Source organism: Zea mays, chromosome 2, assembly GCF_902167145.1.
Source record: "Zea mays cultivar B73 chromosome 2, Zm-B73-REFERENCE-NAM-5.0, whole genome shotgun sequence".
NCBI lineage: Eukaryota > Viridiplantae > Streptophyta > Magnoliopsida > Poales > Poaceae > Zea > Zea mays.
Window position 1 is genome coordinate 94,242,192 of NC_050097.1, and position 18,214 is coordinate 94,260,405.

General features: G+C 43.2%; 1 long non-coding RNA gene and 1 pseudogene across 1 annotated transcript; both read left to right on the forward strand.

Moving 5' to 3' along the window:
• The first annotated feature begins 3,370 nt into the window (after positions 1–3,370).
• Positions 3,371–3,966, forward strand: LOC103646707 (transcription factor bHLH96-like; annotated as a pseudogene).
• A 587-nt stretch (positions 3,967–4,553) lies between these two features.
• On the forward strand, positions 4,554–5,090 carry LOC103646708 (uncharacterized). Its single transcript, XR_562394.3, has 2 exons — positions 4,554–4,787; positions 4,856–5,090. It is a non-coding gene; the product is annotated as an uncharacterized lncRNA (long non-coding RNA).
• The last annotated feature ends 13,124 nt before the right edge of the window (positions 5,091–18,214 follow it).

Below are 18,214 nucleotides of genomic sequence, written 5' to 3' on the forward strand. Positions count from 1 at the left end.
GCATGGTATGGTTAGGTCACTGTTGTCTAGGGCGCAAGCATTGGTAGATTTCCCTCTAAGGTGTGTCACAGGTGTTCTGAATGTCACTACAACACATGTGACCTTTTATGATATTATTATGTCACAAACAGAAATTTCTTTGCCATAGATGACTCTGTGATGAAAAGGTCATCATCACAGAAGGTGTGTGATAAAAGAACTTTTGTGGCGAAAGACAACAAAACGTCATAAATGTAGTGACCTAAAATGTATCGTCATAAAATCTATATTGCCCTAAATTATCATGAACGAAGTCCAAAACGTCATAGAGTGTAGCATTAGGTCATTGCCACATGTCAGTTTTGTGATGGATATGTTCGTCATTAATGGGTTCGCATAGCAGTCGATGTGGGAAAAAATTGTGACTATTGATATCATCACGTGAGATAAGATGGTACGTGACATGGCAGCGAACATGGCAAATAAGTTGTGACAATTTTTTGGTCATAAAGTTTGGTGGCATGGCAGCTAACATGGTGGTTTTATAAAGTTTTTAGTTTTTCATTAATTAATAAAAATTAGCATTTAATTGCATTGACACCAAATCGTGCATACAATTTCATCAAACAACAAGATTGTACATACGTTTTTCAGCATCCACATATAATTCAAGCATAAAGCATCTAACACAAGTAGAATAGATTTAACATCCATAAGCTACAGTTGCACAACGTTCTGAAACTAACATGAAGCTTCACTCCAACATGTGGTTTAATTCCTCGGAACCATTGACCCCTCCCTCATCAAGCTGGAGGGTGACATCAAATCTATCCATGAAGAAATGAAAAAGAAAAACTGGATCTATAGTATAGATAAAGATTCGAACTAAAACAATTTACAATTGAACTTTAGGACTAATGAAGCTTAAAACCTGCATATATTTTGGATTATGAACCCTGCAACTCATCATGCCTCCCTCTTCTGGAGATCTCGATACGTTTCAGTTCTAAAATAAAAAGAGCTCTGGATATCCTGAAAAAAGTGACCTCGCAATTCATATAACATAGCCTAGAAGGATGCACTACATGAGTTCGAATGATTTTTAATGGCTTCACCCTCGCCGCCAAATATAACTAGTAAATTTCGGTGGTTTTTACTAGCCGACAAAAATAAAGAAAATTTCGGCGGCTTAGGCCCATGGCCGCCAAAATTTATATTATTTTTGGTTGCCCATGCTTTGGCCGCCGAAATTTAACCGTTTTACCACCGAACCCCTGTATTCTTTCTTATTTTCGTTTCTTCCTGCTCGCTTCCGACGACGCGCGCTTGTGCCCGATGGCACTACCCTCACGTCCGCATTCGGCTCGCCGCGCCGCCACCCACGGCTGCATCTTTCTAGCCACCGGCTCCCACCCCCACGTGCGGCAGCACTCGCCGCGTCGTCCTGCGCCTCCGACGTGCCGCCCTGCGCCAGCGTGTTTGCCGGTGCCGCCCCTCGGTCGCGCTCTGGGTGAGAGCTCGCGGACAACGCCCCTTCCCCACGCGCATCTGCTGGACACGGGCTCAAGCGCCGCCCCAGTGTCCAACCAATCACACGCGACCTGTCTCTGACTTCGGCAGCCACGCCATAGCATCGACCATCACAATTTCGTCTCGAGAGTTTAGTTTTTTTGTATTTTATTATTTATTTTCGGTGACCATTTTTAATTAGCCACCAAAATTAGTAAGTAATAGTTTATGCAATCAATGTTTAGATGAAATTGTTTGTTTGATTAAGCCGTTTGCATTACTTTTGATTAGTTATATGTTTATGCATTTAAAATATAATTAATCATAGGTTTAGTTAATGATGTGTTGACATGTCAGTTTCATTCTATTAATTAATATAACATTTAACTTCAATTCCATATTAGCATGTATTTTTGTTTGTTTTGATTTCATTAATAGCACATGATTTTGTATTTAGTGGTTCAAGTTATATTAATTTCATATTGTTATGCATTATTATTTAGTTTGTGAAGTGTGTTATAGTATTTTTAGTCAATTACTATCTTATTAGCATGTGTTATTTTATTTGTTAGTAGCGTAACCTATGTGTCACCCATTTCAGACAAGTTCGTCTCATGAGACGTACCCATCCGGAATTCGAAGGAAATTTTGGTGGCATAACCTCAATGTTCCACACTACACCATATTTGGCGTGCAGTTGGAGAATAGCGAGGTTATGCTGCCGAAATTTCCTTCATATCCTGTTGGCTTGTCATAAATCTACATTATGTCGATCACTCTTGGGTGGTGAAAGCATCTAGGCCCCTAGTTGGTTTTAGTGATTAATGACAACGTAATGTTATATGTGACTAACGTGTGTTTTGCAGAGACAAATGGTAAGTTAGGTCGCATTACAGGTAGAAGTACTACAACGGTGAAAATAATCCCGGAGATAAGAACTCAAAGCGACGACTAAAACGACGAAACAAAAAGTGAAGTACTACATAGTCCGAGTGTCAAGGAGTTGTGGACACTTGTGATTTAGTTACGTCTTTTATTTTGTTTTAGCCGTACTATAAAAAGGGGTTGTCGATGAGTAGTTTGACCAAGAGAGTTCCAGTGTAGTGTTGGTGCATATTCACACTCACATATAGTGCTAGGTGACACTCTAGAACATACTCATAAGTTAGAACGAAAACTGATTTGAAAAACAGCAGAAAATAGAAAATATCACTATACGACGGTTGATCTTTAGCGACCCTTATTAGGTACCAACTATTGGTTGCTAAAGGTTAGGGACTGACGGTCAGTCGCTAAATCCTTTTGTAGCAACAGTCGGTTGGTCGCTAAAAGTCTAGAAATTTAACAACTTATGGTTGGTCGCTATAGATGTCGTCGGGGACTATCGGTGGGTCGCTATAGAGCAATATCAAATCTTATAGCTTGAACGTACCTGTAGATGTTAGTGACTAAAAATTAATTAAAACAAGTAAACATTGATCGCTAAATTGCGTGGTGAATCATGGTAACAATGATGATGAGTTTAGCGAGCATCATACAGTGGATGATGCAATATCTGAGTTGTTGTAACACTATAAAAGCCATCAACTAAAAATAATGAATTTAGTTATTACGATAAATAGGGTAATAAATTTTATTCAAATGTTTATTATTTATTTGCATTCGTAATAATTTATTCAAATATTTATTATTTATTTCATAAATTTTTTATGAATTTTTGAGTAATTTAAAAATGCATTTCGAAATAAATAAAAAAAAGAAAACCCTCCCTAACCCTAAGGCCCACTAGGGGCCCATCTACCTAAACCTAGCAGTCGCGCGCCCTGGCTTCTCTCCCAGCCGCCGCCGCCTCTATCTCTCCCCTCACCTCTCTCCTCGAGCCATGGACGTCGTCGAGCCGCCCGTGACTGCGCGTCCGCCGGCGCAACGAACACCAGGCCGTGACCCCGCGTCCGCCGGCAACAGTGGCGCGGGCGCGACAGCGGACGCCGCGGCACGCAGCGAGGGGCGGCGCCTCCTGAGGCGCGGCCGCCTCCGTTCGAGCGGTTCTTCCGGTACCTGCAGTACGCGTGGCGCCACGCGGCGGCGCGGGAGGACGCCGTCATGGCCGTGGAGGACGAGGCGAGCTGCGCCTCCATGGTGGCGGACATGGAGGTGGGCCTAGTGGTGGACGCGCACGCCAGCCTCCGCGTGATGGCGCCGCGGCGGCCCGGGTATCTGCTGAGGCTGGTGGCCGGGGTGCAGGCGCTCGGCCTCGCCGTGCTGCACCTCAACGTGGCCACCGCGCCCGACGCGACGGCGCTCTACACGCTCAGCCTCAAGGTACGTACGACGTCGACACTCGACACACGCTTCCTGATAAGCATAACATAGCTAGCAACGGTCTCTTGCTTTCCTCCGTTCACGGGCCAACCGTCGCCGTGAAAGACTCAACACTCATCAGCATCATTCCCTGGCTCGTTTCGTTGCGCTGCCTGAAACGGTGCATCGCCGTACCAACATGCACTTTTGTCACAAAGTCACCAGTGCCACTATGCAAGCACACATGGCCAAATCATCTGTCCTTTGTCTACGCAAAAGCTCTCTGCTTCAAACATTTCCATCTTTCTGAAGCAATGTGGATCCTCTTTTTTGTAGTTGCATTTTTAGAGATAATGGTGCCACTTTGTTTGCTTTCTTAATATTTTGATAATCTTAGCGCTAGGAAGTGTGATAGATCTTTGATTTCTAAATTTGTGAACAAATTAGCTCTCACCCTTGATCATGTCTACAATATTACATTAGGAAATTATTAACAATTGTGATGTTCACGTAGGCCATTTGTTAAATAGCATTAGATAAAATCATATAGCGACCCTAACATTGTAGTGGAAGTTAGTTTGCAACTCAGTCACCAATAATTTGTAAGTTTGTTGCTGTTGTGGTAATGAATTTGTGGATTGCTTTTTACATATCAGAAAAAGATTAAGATTATAGCTCAAATTAACAACAACAAGACTCAAAGAGATAAGATCAAATTAAAAACGTATATGATCGAGGAATCTACCTAACACCTTTTACTCAAATCATGCTTAGTATTTCATTTCAGTCATGTTTTGTGTGAAGTGATCTATGGAGATGTATTGGTCGACAGGTTAAACATGCATATAGAGGAGTGTGGTGATCAGGGCGCCATGAGAACTCATTATGGGCATGAACAAGATTTGAACAGCTACAGAACTTTATAGCTGGGGCAACCACTGCCATATGATCAAGATCTGGGGCAACCACTGCCATATGAACAAGTTTTGAAGAGAGAAGTGAGTCATAAAATTAGAGATATCTGCATTCATTGTGATCTATCTTTAACACTTCATTTTTACTGTAGACATCAAGTAAGTGCCGACATCACAACCCCTACAAGCTTGTGCCTTAAAACAAGAGGATACAAGAAGTTGGAGTGCTTTTGTGAAGGCTTTTGTGACTCACTTGAAGCATTGGTACTTTTGTGAATGATTTTGTAAAGTGTTTGTAAATATGTGCAAAATATAATAACATGTGTAGGTTTTGTGAATGATTTTGTTGTGGTGCTTGTTGATGGTTTATGTGATGTGGATCTATCATTGTGCAATACTAATTAAATTTGTATATCTATGTGATTATGTGTATAAAAATTGGTGATTTGTGATGCTTTTGTATATATAACAGTTGTTGAATGCTAATTAATGGTATATTATCATTATTAACGACTATAACTAGGAGCAACTTTCTGTTGGTTGCTAATTGTATAGTATAACGACTCATGATTGGTTGCTAAATCTACAGTACAACAACCCACGGTTGGTCGCTAAATATACAATATTAGCAACGGACGGTCGGTCGCTAAAAAGATGTCGGTCGCTAAAGCCTTTAGCGACGGCACTTACAGCGACCATCCTTATGGGTCGCTAAAAGTTTTTAGCGACCAACCGTAGGTCGCTGAAGGTCGTTTTAGCAACCAACCGTAGGTCGCTGTAAGTGAACCGTCGTGTAGTGTATGTTTTCTGACTTTGGGGCACCGGACTGTCCGGTGCGCCCTCTGCCAGGTGGGGCCAGGCTAGCCCAGGGGAAGCGTTTCCCCATGTAGAAACCCGAGAGGCAAGGTTCCCGAGTTGAATTTTAGTGGCGCACCGGATATCACACCGGACAGTGCACCGGACTGTCCGGTGTGCACCGGACAGTGACTGTTCACTGTCCGGTGTGCCATCTGTCCAACGGCTAGCTGTCAGAACTAGCTGTTGGAGTTGACCGTTGGCGCACCGGTGGCGCACCGGACTGTCCGGTGCGCCCATGCGCAGAACACTGCTTGCAACAGCTAGTTGGTGGGTGAGGGCTATTTTTACCCCCTCCACCCACCATATTCAATGTCTTGCTGCCCACATTAATTTCTGCACATTGGTAGAGCATGGCAAGCACCAAAAGCCTAATGAGGAGATTAGAGAATCTTAATCCCGCATTTGGTCCTCATTAGCGCTAGCGAGAGACACCTAGAGCACACACCACTTGCATTAGGCTTCTCTTGGTCAAGTGAAAGTCTATGGCTTGTTACTCTTGGTGATCGGCATCACCTAGACGGCTTGGTGGCGTTGGGAGCTCGGTGATCACCGTGGAGATGTTGTTGGTGCCCCGACTCAAGTTTGTAAGCGGTCGTGAGGGATCCACCGCGCCGGAGTGGCAAGGATCATCTCATAGTGAGCACTTGGTTCTTGCGAGGACCAAGGGGGAGCAATACCCTTGCGCGGGTGCTCCAACGAGGACTAGTGGAGAGTGCCGACTCTTCGATACCTCAGGAAAAATTGGAGGAGTCTTCTAAACCTTGCTTTACATTCCGCACTTAATTCAAGCATTTTACATTGTGTATTTTTTAGCAAGTATTTGAAGTATTGTCTTAGCATTGTTATATTTCTAGCATTATTCTCTTAGTGCTAGACTTTGGGGTGAAGTTGGGCTCTTGCTTAGGTTTTAATTCGTGTTGATTTTTAGAAAATCCCAATTCACCCCCCTCTTGGGCATCGTGATCCTTTCAATTGGTATCAAAGCCTTGTTGCTCTTAGATTAGCTTAACCGCTAGAGTAATGATGTTCGGTTGGGATGGACCTCCTCCCGTTTTTGATGGTGACAATTTTCCATATTGGAAAATTCATATGGAAGCATATTTAGAGGATATAGACATTGGTGCCTACAAAGCCGCCACACAAGAATTCCCCGAACCTAGAGATCCCACAAATCTTGTAGGTGAAGAGTTTAATTATGAGAAATGGAATGCTAAGGCCAAAAACACCCTTTTTAGAGGCCTTTGCAAAGATGTGTTTAATAGAGTTAGAAATCATAAAAATGCTCATGATTTGTGGATGGACATTTGTGCTCTACATGAAGGAACTAGGAGTGAGCGTGAGGAGAGATATCACATTGCTATGAGAAAGTTAAATTATTTTGAAATGATTGCTAATGAAAATGCCAATGCTATATACTCATGTCTCAATATTCTTGTAGAGGAAGTAAATGGTTTGGGGCTTACACAAATTTCACAACTGGATGTTGTGAGGAAGATACTCAGTGTCCTCCCAATTGACAAATATGGGCACATTGTCACTGTGCTGCATCAAATGGATCTTTCAGTTACCACACCTACACAGATATTGGGAAAGATCAATGCTCATGAGATGTACATGCACATCAATGACAAGGATGAGTCATCTTCCAAGAGAAAGGATTTGACTCTCAAAGCAAATCAAGAAAGAAAAGGAAAAGGTAAAGTACAAATTGAGGAAGAATCCTCAAGTGATGATGACCTTGATACTAACATTGCCTTAATGGTGAGGAAGACCACCAAGATGTTAAAGAAGCTCAACAGAGAAGGCATAAAATTTGATTCAAGAAAGAAGAAATTCTTTTCCAGCAAAAGAAAGTCCATTTCTGAAATGGATTGCTACAACTGTGGAGAGCTTGGTCATCTTGCTCATCAATGTAACAAGCCCAAGAAGAACAAGTTCAAGGGCAAGAAAGAAGATGACAGCGATGATGAGAAAAAGGAAAAGAGATTCTTCAAGAGGAAGGATGGGAAGCACAAGAGGTTCCACAAAAAGAAAAATGGAAAGGCATATATTGTTGGTGACTGGCTCACTGACATTGAGTCATCAAGTGGATCTTCTTCAAGTGAAGAAGAGAATGACAAAAAAGTTGCCACCATCGCCTGGGACTTCTCTTCACCACCACCATCGCCATCATCAACTTCTCACCTATGCCTCATGGCTAGAGGTGAACGGAAGGTACAAAATGATATTGATATTACTGATGATAGTGATAGTGATAGTGATGAGGAATTTGCTTCACCTTCCTATGATGAACTAGCTGACTTGCTTAAAGAATACACTCAAATCATTAGGAAGTCAAAAGCTAAATGTGATAAGTTGAAAAATGAAAATGAATCTTTGAATGCCAAATATGACATAGTTATGAAAGCTAGTGATGAAATGAAAGAAGAGAACAAAACTATGTCATCCACTATAAATGAGCTCACATCCTCCCTAAAAGATGCTAAGGATAAATGTGACAAGTTAAATGAAGTTAATAGGGAGTTGAAAGATAGACTAGTGAAAATCAAGGAAGACTATACTAAGATTAAATTTGAATGTGATAATCTTCTTGTTGAAAATGAACTTTTATCTTGCAATACACATGAGGCTATTAACCCTGTTGTTAAGATTGATGTAGCAACCTCATGTGATGATTTGAGTCAAGGAGAGCAAACTAGTCTACATGATGAATTGACCGAAAAAGTTGAAGTCTTGACTTTAGACAACCAAAAATTGAAGAGATACTTGATTGATGCAACTACTAGAGGAAAGGTTGCCATTGAGAACAATGATTTCAACAATGAGTTGGCAGTGGATAATGAAAGGCTTAAAAATGAGGTCAAGAAACTTAAGAGTGAAAATGAACATCTTGCAACAAGTATGCAAAAGTTCAACAAGGGCCATTACCTCCAAAATGAATTGCTCATGAACACTGTCATAAAAAACAACAAGAGTGGTATTGGATATAATGCTTTTGTGCAAAAGAAAGCTACTACTCAATACAAGCCAAAGCAGACTCATAAGCCTGTAAAATGCTTTGAGTGTGGAAAAGAAGGTCACTTTGCCCACAACTGCAAAGCCAAACCACCAACTCCCTTGCCTAAGCCCTCAAGACCATTTGCTTTCAATGCTCATTATGTTCTAAGAAAAGTTGCAAATGGAAAGGTCAAAGTTACATTCCTAGGTCCACCAAGCAAGAGTAGACCTAGACAAATTTGGGTTGCAATGTCCTTGATTGAGAGAGTCACTGGTCCTATGCAATATAGGGCCCTCAAAACTCAAGCTTGATTTGTCTGTGGATGTAGGTGAACTACAAGACCGGTGGGAGCCATTGGATTATTGACAGTGGATGCACACAACATATGACAGGCAACCCACGGATGTTCACCTCACTTGATGAGAATGTTGATGGACAAGACAAAATCACATTTGGGGACAATTCAAAAGGGAAAGTTCAAGGACTTGGCAAGGTGGCAATTTCTAATGATCTATCAATTTCAAATGTTCTCTTGGTTGCACCTTTGAGCTTCAACTTATTATCAGTGGGTCAACTCTGTGATCTTGGACTTCAATGCTTATTCACTCCAACAGAGGTTATTGTATCAAAAATGGATGATGAATCAATGGTGTTCAAAGGATTTAGATACAACAATATCTACTTAGTGGATTTTACCTTAGAAGATGCAGACTTAAGAACTTGCCTCTTCACCAAAGCATCACTTGGATGGCTCTGGCATAGGAGGCTTGCACATGTTGGGATGAGCACACTCAAGAAGGTATTAAAGAAGGACATGGTTAGAGGATTAAAGGATGTTGTATTTGAAAAGGACAAGCCTTGTAGTGCATGTCAAGCTGGGAAGCAAGTTGCTAATACACATCCTACAAAAGCTTTCATGTCAGCATCAAGGCCACTGGAACTACTTCATATGGATTTATTTGGACCTACAAATTATGTAAGTGTTGGTGGCAACCTCTACTGTCTAGTGATAGTTGATGATTTCTCAAGATACACTTGGGTGTTCTTTCTCCATGACAAATCTGAAGTTGCATCTATATTCAAGAAGTTTGCCAAGAAAGCTCAAAATGAATTTGATTGCAAGATCAAGAAGATTAGAAGTGATAATGGTAAAGAATTTGACAACACCAACATTCATGAGTACTGTGATGAGATTGGGATCAAGCATGAAGTATCTGCAACATATACACCTCAACAAAATGGAGTTGTTGAAAGGAAAAACAGGACCTTGATCACACTTGCAAAAAAATGATTGATGAGTATAACACACCGGAGAGGTTTTGGGCCAAAGCTGTCAACACTGCATGTTATGCATCAAATAGGCTATTCCCTCACCGGCTACTTGTGAAGACTCCCTATGAACTGCTAAATGGGAAAAAGCCAGACGTCTCCTTCTTCTGGGTGTTTGGATGCAAATGCTACATCTACAAGAAACGCCATCACCTAGGAAAATTTCAAAGACGTTGTGATATTGGTTTTCTATTGGGTTATTCATTAAAGTCCAAAGCATATCGAGTATTCAATCATGCCACTGGCGTGGTAGAAGAAACATATGATGTGGAATTTGATGAGACTAATGGCTCCCAAGGAGCACTTGAAAATCTTGATGATGTAGGTGATGAGCCACTTAGGGAAGCAATGAAGAACATGCCAATTGGAGCTATCAAACCAAAAGAAGATGAAGAAGAGGTGCAAAACATTGACAAGCCTTCTTCATCAAATGTACCACAAGATTATGAAAAAGATGAGAGGCATGCAAATGAAGATACATTTGTCTCTCATGAACAAGCAAGGGTACAAGCCGAAGATGTTGATGCTCCAGGATCTTCTTCCCAAATGGTTGACAGGAGAAATTCATCACTACTTCAAGCTCACCCTCAAACCAAATCAATGGGAGTCCTTCACAAGGGGTTATTACTCGATCACATAGACATGCTTCTTTTATTGAACATCACTCCTTTGTTTCTTGTGTTGAGCCTACATGTATAGATGAGGCGCTACATGATCCGGACTAGGTGAACGCCATGCATGAAGAACTAAACAACTTCACCCATAACCAAGTTTGGACCCTGGAGAAGCCTCCACAAGATGCAAGAATCATTGGAACAAAGTGGGTGCTCAGGAACAAACAAGATGATCAAGGCGTGATTGTAAGGAACAAGGCAAGACTTGTTGCAAAAGGATTCTCTCAAGTTGAAGGCTTTGATTTTGGAGAGACCTTTGCACCGGTTGCTCGACTAGAAGCCATCCATATCCTACTCGCATATGCATCATGCTATGATATAAAGCTTTTATCAAATGGATGTAAAAAGTGCATTTTTAAATGGCTTCATAAATGAACTTGTATATGTTGAGCAACCACCTGGATTTGAAGACCCTAGATATCCTAACCATGCTTACAGGTTGTCCAAGGCGCTATATGGGCTAAAGCAAGCTCCAAGGGCTTGGTATGAGCATCTTCGCGACTTCCTCATCGAAAAGGGCTTCAAGATCGGCACCGTCGACACAACTCTATTCATAAAGAAACATAATGGTGATATTTTCATTTGTCAAGTATATGTTGATGACATAATCTTTGGCTCGACAAATGACTATCATTGTAAGGAATTTGGTGAGTTGATGTCGAAGGAGTTGGAGATGTCAATGATTGGTGAGCTAACGTACTTCCTCGGCTTTCAGGTCAAGCAAATGAAAGATGGTAACTTTCTCTCACAAGAGAAGTATACCGAAGACTTGTTGAAAAGGTTCAACATGGAGAAGTGCAAACCAATCAAGACACCTATGCCAACTAATGGACATCTCGACCTAGATGAGGGAGGTAACCCGGTTAATCCAACTCTCTACCGTTCTATGATTGGTAGTTTATTGTATCTTACCGCATCTAGGCCCGATATCATGTTTAGTGTCTGCATGTGTGCTAGATTTCAATCTAATCCTAAGAAAGCTCATCTTCGCGCTGTTAAAAGAATTCTTAGGTATCTCAGGCACACCCCAAACGTTGGTCTGTGGTATCCCAAAGGAGCTACTTTTGACCTAATTGGCTATTCTGATTCGGATTATGCCGGTTGCAAAATTGATAGAAAAAGTACTTCTGGGGTGTCATTTGCTTGGGAGATCACTAGTATCATGGACATCCAAAAAGCAAAATAGTGTTTCCTTGTCAACCGCCGAAGCGGAATACATTGCCGATGGTGCTTGTTGCACACAAATTTTATATATGAAACAAACTCTTCTAGACTATCGCGTAGTTCTAGAAAAGGTACCTTTGTTGTGTGACAATGAGAGTGCTGCTAAAATTGCCAATAATCCTGTACAACACTCTCGCACCAAGCACATTGATATCCGTCATCATCCTTAGAGATCATGTTGCAAAAGGAGATACCATTTTAGAAGGAGTGAGGTCGAAAGATCAATTAGCGGATATTTTCACTAAGCCACTTGATAAGATCCACTTTTGCATGTTGAGGAATGAATTAAATATACTTGATCTCATAAAATTTATTTAAGATGTCAAATGGTGTTGTCAAGCTTGCATTGCATATTTAAATTTCTTGTATTGCATCTAGGGCTTTCCTAACCTAGTTGAGATAACCGCCAACAAAGCGAGTGAAAAAGATTAACTGGGGCTCAAACTTGACAAGTCTTAGTTTTAAGCTTTTAGTACTTAAATTCTTACTTACTATGCAATTGTTGGTTCTTGAGATATGCATGAGGCACTACACCTAGGGGGAGTATTCAAAACTCAAATCTTTCATGAAAACTCCTAGTGCAACGCCAAAATGCAAATCTCACCATTTGCCTATTTTCTCTAAAATTATCTAGCATATGGCAACATATTTTGAAAATTATGAGAAAATATATTAGGGTGCCAATACCTGTCCCAACAAGTGTTATTTTGTGTGATTATAAGTTGGGATTTGGTTTGGTTGAAAACTAGATAGAAAATTTGAAAAATTTCAAAATTTCCCTCTGTCTGGGCTCACCGGACAGTCCGGTGTGCACCGGACATTGCACTGTGCACTGTCCGGTGCACCGGCCGCGCGCGCAAGAATTCTTTTCCTGTGCGCTGTCCGGTGTGCACCGGACATGTACTGTAGACTATCCGGTGCGCCCATAATGCGTTTTAAAAAAAGGCCTCCAGCCCGACCATCGAGCCAGAGACCTCCACTTCTCATTTTCTCTCTGGCTCCTCTCTGCTCCCTTGGCGACTTCCCCTCTCCGGCGACCTGCTCTCGCCGGCGACCGAGCTCCGGTGAAACAGTGACCTCTTCACTCCTCTCTGGTGAGAAGCCTCAGCTCTCTCTACTCTTCTCCTTTCCCTCTGTTTCAGGCAGCAGTGCAGCTTATGTTCCACCTCTATTGCTCCCATTTCAAATTCCTATCAAATCCAGTGAATGGAGTGAATCCCAGTGCATGGTTGTGTGCCCTAGTTCTCCATTGAATCCCTTGCAGGTTCTTAGCTCCTTCGGGAGGGTTTCCCCACCACCAATAGCCATTTCATTCAAAACCTAAATCCCCGCACATCACATGTTCGATGAAATGCACCAACCACTCAAAATTGGTCCGATTGAACCCAAACTTTTCAGGCACCTTCACAACACCTCCAGTAACACATTCGCGCAATTTTACACCAATCCGATATACCAGGCTTCAATTTCACACAATTCCCCGTTTCGAGCGATCAATTCCGAGCCGAGTGCCCAAATTCCATTTTCTTTGCCTCAAAACAAACCAAGTGCACACTTCACTCATATTTACCCATATAAACCTATTCGTGAAGTATCGGCTCAATTCCCCATCATTTCATGCCTCAATTTGAATTTCAAACCTCATATGGCACTATTTCTCGTTCAAACGCCGTTTTCGCGTCGTTTGACCTCTCGATCGCCATAACTCTCAATTTCTATGTCATAACACTCTGTGTATGTATTTATTCACATTTCATATAATTATGACTATGTGACTAATATGTGCTCACCTCTTATGTCATTTCAGTGACCTTGCCTGCCCGTGAGCCGTCTCCTATCCTGCCTGGACTCTCTCCCTCTCGTGTGAGATTTCCACGTAGCTATTTGTTCTTTTGACATCCTATCGGCTGTTATCATCTTGTGCTTAGCTTCGCTCTCTCATTTGCAGTAGTCAGGTCAGGATGTCGCGCACAAAGAATGTGTCGGCGCTAGGCGAGGAGATGACGAGGACCCTCCTCGCCCCTTTAGGCAGGTCAAGGGGAAGACTGTTTATTTGGAGCAGCAGGAAGGCCACAAGAAGCGGCGTCTGGACAGAGCAGCCCAAGAAGCGATAGCAGCAGCAGCAGCCGCTGAGCAGGCAAAGCGAGGAGCTCAGTTACAGATTCCTTCTGATCAGATTGCCTATCGAGTTCGTCGCCTTGCCTCTCGTTCTCACTCCTCCGCTCCTACCACTCCCACCACTGCTACCACTCCACCACCCGCTTCGCCTGCTCCCGTCACTCCTGCACCATCCACCACCTCAGCCATACCCACCACCTCCACTACTCCAGCTTCCACTGCTCCTCCTCCCGCTTCCGCTCCTCCTATCCCACCTGCTCACTTTCGAGAGCGCGATGAGACTGAGGTGCGACCTCTGACTATGGATCCCAGGCTATTTGATCTTCATCGTGCTACAGCGGCATGGGTACGTCAGTTCAGACACGTACCCATGGAGACTTGGCTACCGGCTCAGAGGGACCCTGCTGCAGTTGATCTCTTCAGCACCAGGATTCAGGAGTCCTTCTTCAGAGCACAGATGTCTGCACAGATTGCTCTGCGAGTGCACCGGCGTTTGGACCTTCCTGCGTTTCTGCTAGCCACCTGTGCTGACTCTGAGGTACACCTCTCCTATCTGCCTAGACTTCTCACTCTTTTGACTACCAGCGACAGATATGTTGAGGAATGGGTCCGAGTTTTCTATGCTACTGTATGGATCGACCCTGATCACCACTAGATGAGATTCTGATTTGAGCGAGAGGATGTTACCATTCATGCTAGTCAGATTCACTAGTTGTTTGGATTCAATGAGTCATCGACTCGTCTTCACAGCATGTGCTATGGCACCTCTGATCCTTCTCGTCGCCCTCACGGCGGAGTTGCTCCTGGTACAGCTCACGTCATGGCTTTGTTCCAACCGCCTTCTCAGATGGGTCGCGATGTTCTCCGGCGGACTTCACCACATCGGCCAAGTTTCTCTATCAGCTAATGAGACAGACACTTCTGCCGCGGATGGGTTACAGGGAGGCTGCTACTCATATCCAGCTTTGGCTACTTGGTGCCCTGGTCTCTCACTCAGAGTTTGATGTTGTGGATTTCCTCATTTGTGAGATCGAGGACACCGTACTGGATGGTCTATGTGCTCGTCGACAGCTACCGTATGCCTACTATCTTTGCCACATCTTTGCTCAGCTGATTCAGCCACCACAGTTCCAGGGTACTCTTGAGGCCTCTCGCCTCCTCTTTGGGTCCTACCGTCCAGCTCCAGAGGATCCTGTGCTGGCACCTGCTCCAGTGATTGATACTCAGGCCGAGGATACCACCTTTCACCAGTTCGAGACTTAGGGTGCAGCAGTCCCTGATGATGATGATGATGATGATGATGACTTTGGGGTCCCGCCTCCGCCTCCGCCTCCTATGCCTCCATGCACTCATGATCATGAGGCTGGGAGTTTCAGTGGTGCTGCCCCTGCTGCCCCTCCTGCCATTGACCCCGCTCTTGCTGTGATCCTCCAGACTCTTACTCAGCAGCAGGCTCACTTGGCAGCGGTCTAGCAGGAGATGTCCGAGAGAATGCTCTCGATGTTTCAGATGATTCAGGACAGATAGGATACTCTGCAGCAGCAGCTTCTCCAGGATCGGGCTGAGAACAGGGCATTCATAACTCTCATGCTTCAGCATACCGGTGTTCCGATTCTCTAGTTTAGTCAGCATCGCCTCCACCTCTTCAGGCTCCTGTTGTGCCAGCTATTCAGCTAGGACCCCTCTTCCTACAGTTGGTCCTTCTTCCTCTCCGCTCCGGCCGGTCACCCTGGTTTTCATGTCGCCCGTCATCGGCTCCGTCAGCTCTCAGCCGCCAGTGCCACCAACTCCTGCTGTTACCACTGCCACTATGACGGTGTCTATGACTTCTTCGGCTCCGGCAGCTCCTGCAGCATAGCCTTCGTATGAGTCAGTACCAGCTCCAGCTTCTACCGCAGATCCTGGATCCGAGACTGACTCTGACCTACAGCTGGCGTTTGCTCTACTGCCTCGACCGCGACTGGATGCGCCCCGCCACCTCCTCCCTCTTCTGATGTGTAGGTTCGGGTTCCCTTTTGGTGTTTGACGCCAAAGGGGGAGAGATATGAGTTGTGAGAGCTAGGGGGAGTTAGGGGGTTAGTAGAGAGTCATTCTGATGTAATATATGTGCTTGTTACTCTCTGTACTAGCTTCACTTTTGTATGATGGTTTTGGCTCACAAACTCTATTATATACTCTTGATGCCTATGTTGATTGTGTGTGTATTATGTTTTCACCTTATATGTTATCACCAGTCTTCTAGTTCTTGTTCATCGATTTGATTTCTTTTTTTTTATATAAACAAGAAACTTACGATCGTGAATGGATGTACAATGGATGGAGTAGGAATGGACGAAATTCTGATGAGTGGGTAGCCAAGACTAAAGATTTTGTGGACCGTGCGTTCTCCTTGTCATTAATCGGCACTGTCAGATGCCCATGTAGGTGGCACGAAAACAATATATTCTTTGATAAGGAAAGAGTTAGCCTAAATCTATGTCAGTTTGGATTTATGCTGGGTATATAAGGTGTGGGAACATCATGGTGATGTAGTACCCAACCCTAATATAGAAGAGGAGGAGAATAATAAGTGAACCGGCGGTGATGCGATGCATGAGATGCTAGATTCTCTACGTCCAGAGTTAAACCTAAGCTCCGAGGATCCTTCCACACCAAATGTTTCAAGATTTTTTAAGCTACTAAAAGACTGAAGAGCCGTTGCATGAACACACATATATGAGTATACTCGCTTTTGTGACCCGGCTCATGTCCATAAAGTCCAAGTATTTTTTTCTCAAGCAACTATTACAATGAGATTTTAAAGTTATTCGTGGATATGTTGCCAAAGCCTAATAAGTTGCCTAAAGACATGTACCATTCAAAGATTATTATCAAAGGTCTTCGTATGGATTATGCAAATATTGATGTGTGCAAAATAATTGTATGCTTTTCATGAAGTAGCATGCAGGAGAGAAAAATGTATGAAATGTGGACAATCTAGATTTGTGGAAATTAATAATGATGAGGGTAACAAGGTGATGCCAGATGTTGCAAATAAGTAGCTTCGTTACTTGCCACTAACTCCTCGAGTGAAACGGTTGTTTCTATCGAAAAGAACCGCCATGCACATGTGATGGCATAAAGAAAGTGTCTGTGAAAACGATGAGCTAGTGGTGCACCCTTCAGATGGGGATGCTTGGAAGGCTCTCAACACGTTTGATCCAGACTTTGCTGCTGAACCAAGAAATGTTCGAATCGGCCTCACAACCAATGGCTTCACACCTTTTGGTCAAATGGCATCATCATACTCATGTTGCTTCTTCTTTGTTACTCCATACAACCTTCCACCTTCTCTTTGTATGAAGTATGAATTTATATTTCTTTGGTTGATCATACCTGGCCCGGACCATCATAGAAAGAAATTCAATATCATGTTAAACCCTTGATTGAAGAGTTGAAGGAGCTTTGGAAAGGAGTCGAAGCATACGATGTTTTTAAAAACCAGATATTCAAACTTCGAGTCGCGTATTTGTGGTCGGTGCATGACTTCATGGCATATGCTATTTTTGTGTAACACCCACTTTGTAATTGCTAGAAATAATACCAATAGAGAAACAATTTCTCTTTATGTGAGTTTGATCTTTATGCATCATCATATGTGAACACCATGTCCAAGAACAATTAATAAAAAGATATGCTACTAAATCCTTGCATCATGCTGAATATTTTATTTTTTGTGTGCATTTTGTAACAAGAAAATATTAAAGACCAAAAAAGGGAAAATTAAATCCTAAAAGAAATTCTTGAATCTAGAAAAGGGAAGGAATATGAAAACATGAATAATATATTTGAATAAATATTCTCAAACCTAATACTTTTAATTGCACAAATATGGTTTGAGAATGAACTAGTCACAAGTTTGAATTTAAATTAGTATTTAAATTTGAATTTGTGAAAGAATGGAGAAAGAAGAAATAAAAGAAAATAAAAAGGAAAAAGAATACTATACCTGGATGGGCCAACGAACCTGAATTCGGCCCATCTCTACTCCATGCCGCCCGGCCCAGCTCCTGGAGGTGGCGCCGACAGGTGGGCCATGACTGTAAGTCACGCGCGTGCCTGTGCCCCCTCCTCGTCACTGACCGCGGGCCCGTTTCGTCAGCCGCTCTCCCACGCGCCTGCGCATCTCTCTGTTACACCGACGTGCTGGGCCCGTTGCCAGTCGCACACCACCTCCGCGCGAACTCGCTCGTGCTGACGGTCACGGACGCGTGGACCCCTCCTTGTCAGCGGTCTCTTCCCCAGCGCACCGGAACTGCGCGAGATTGCCG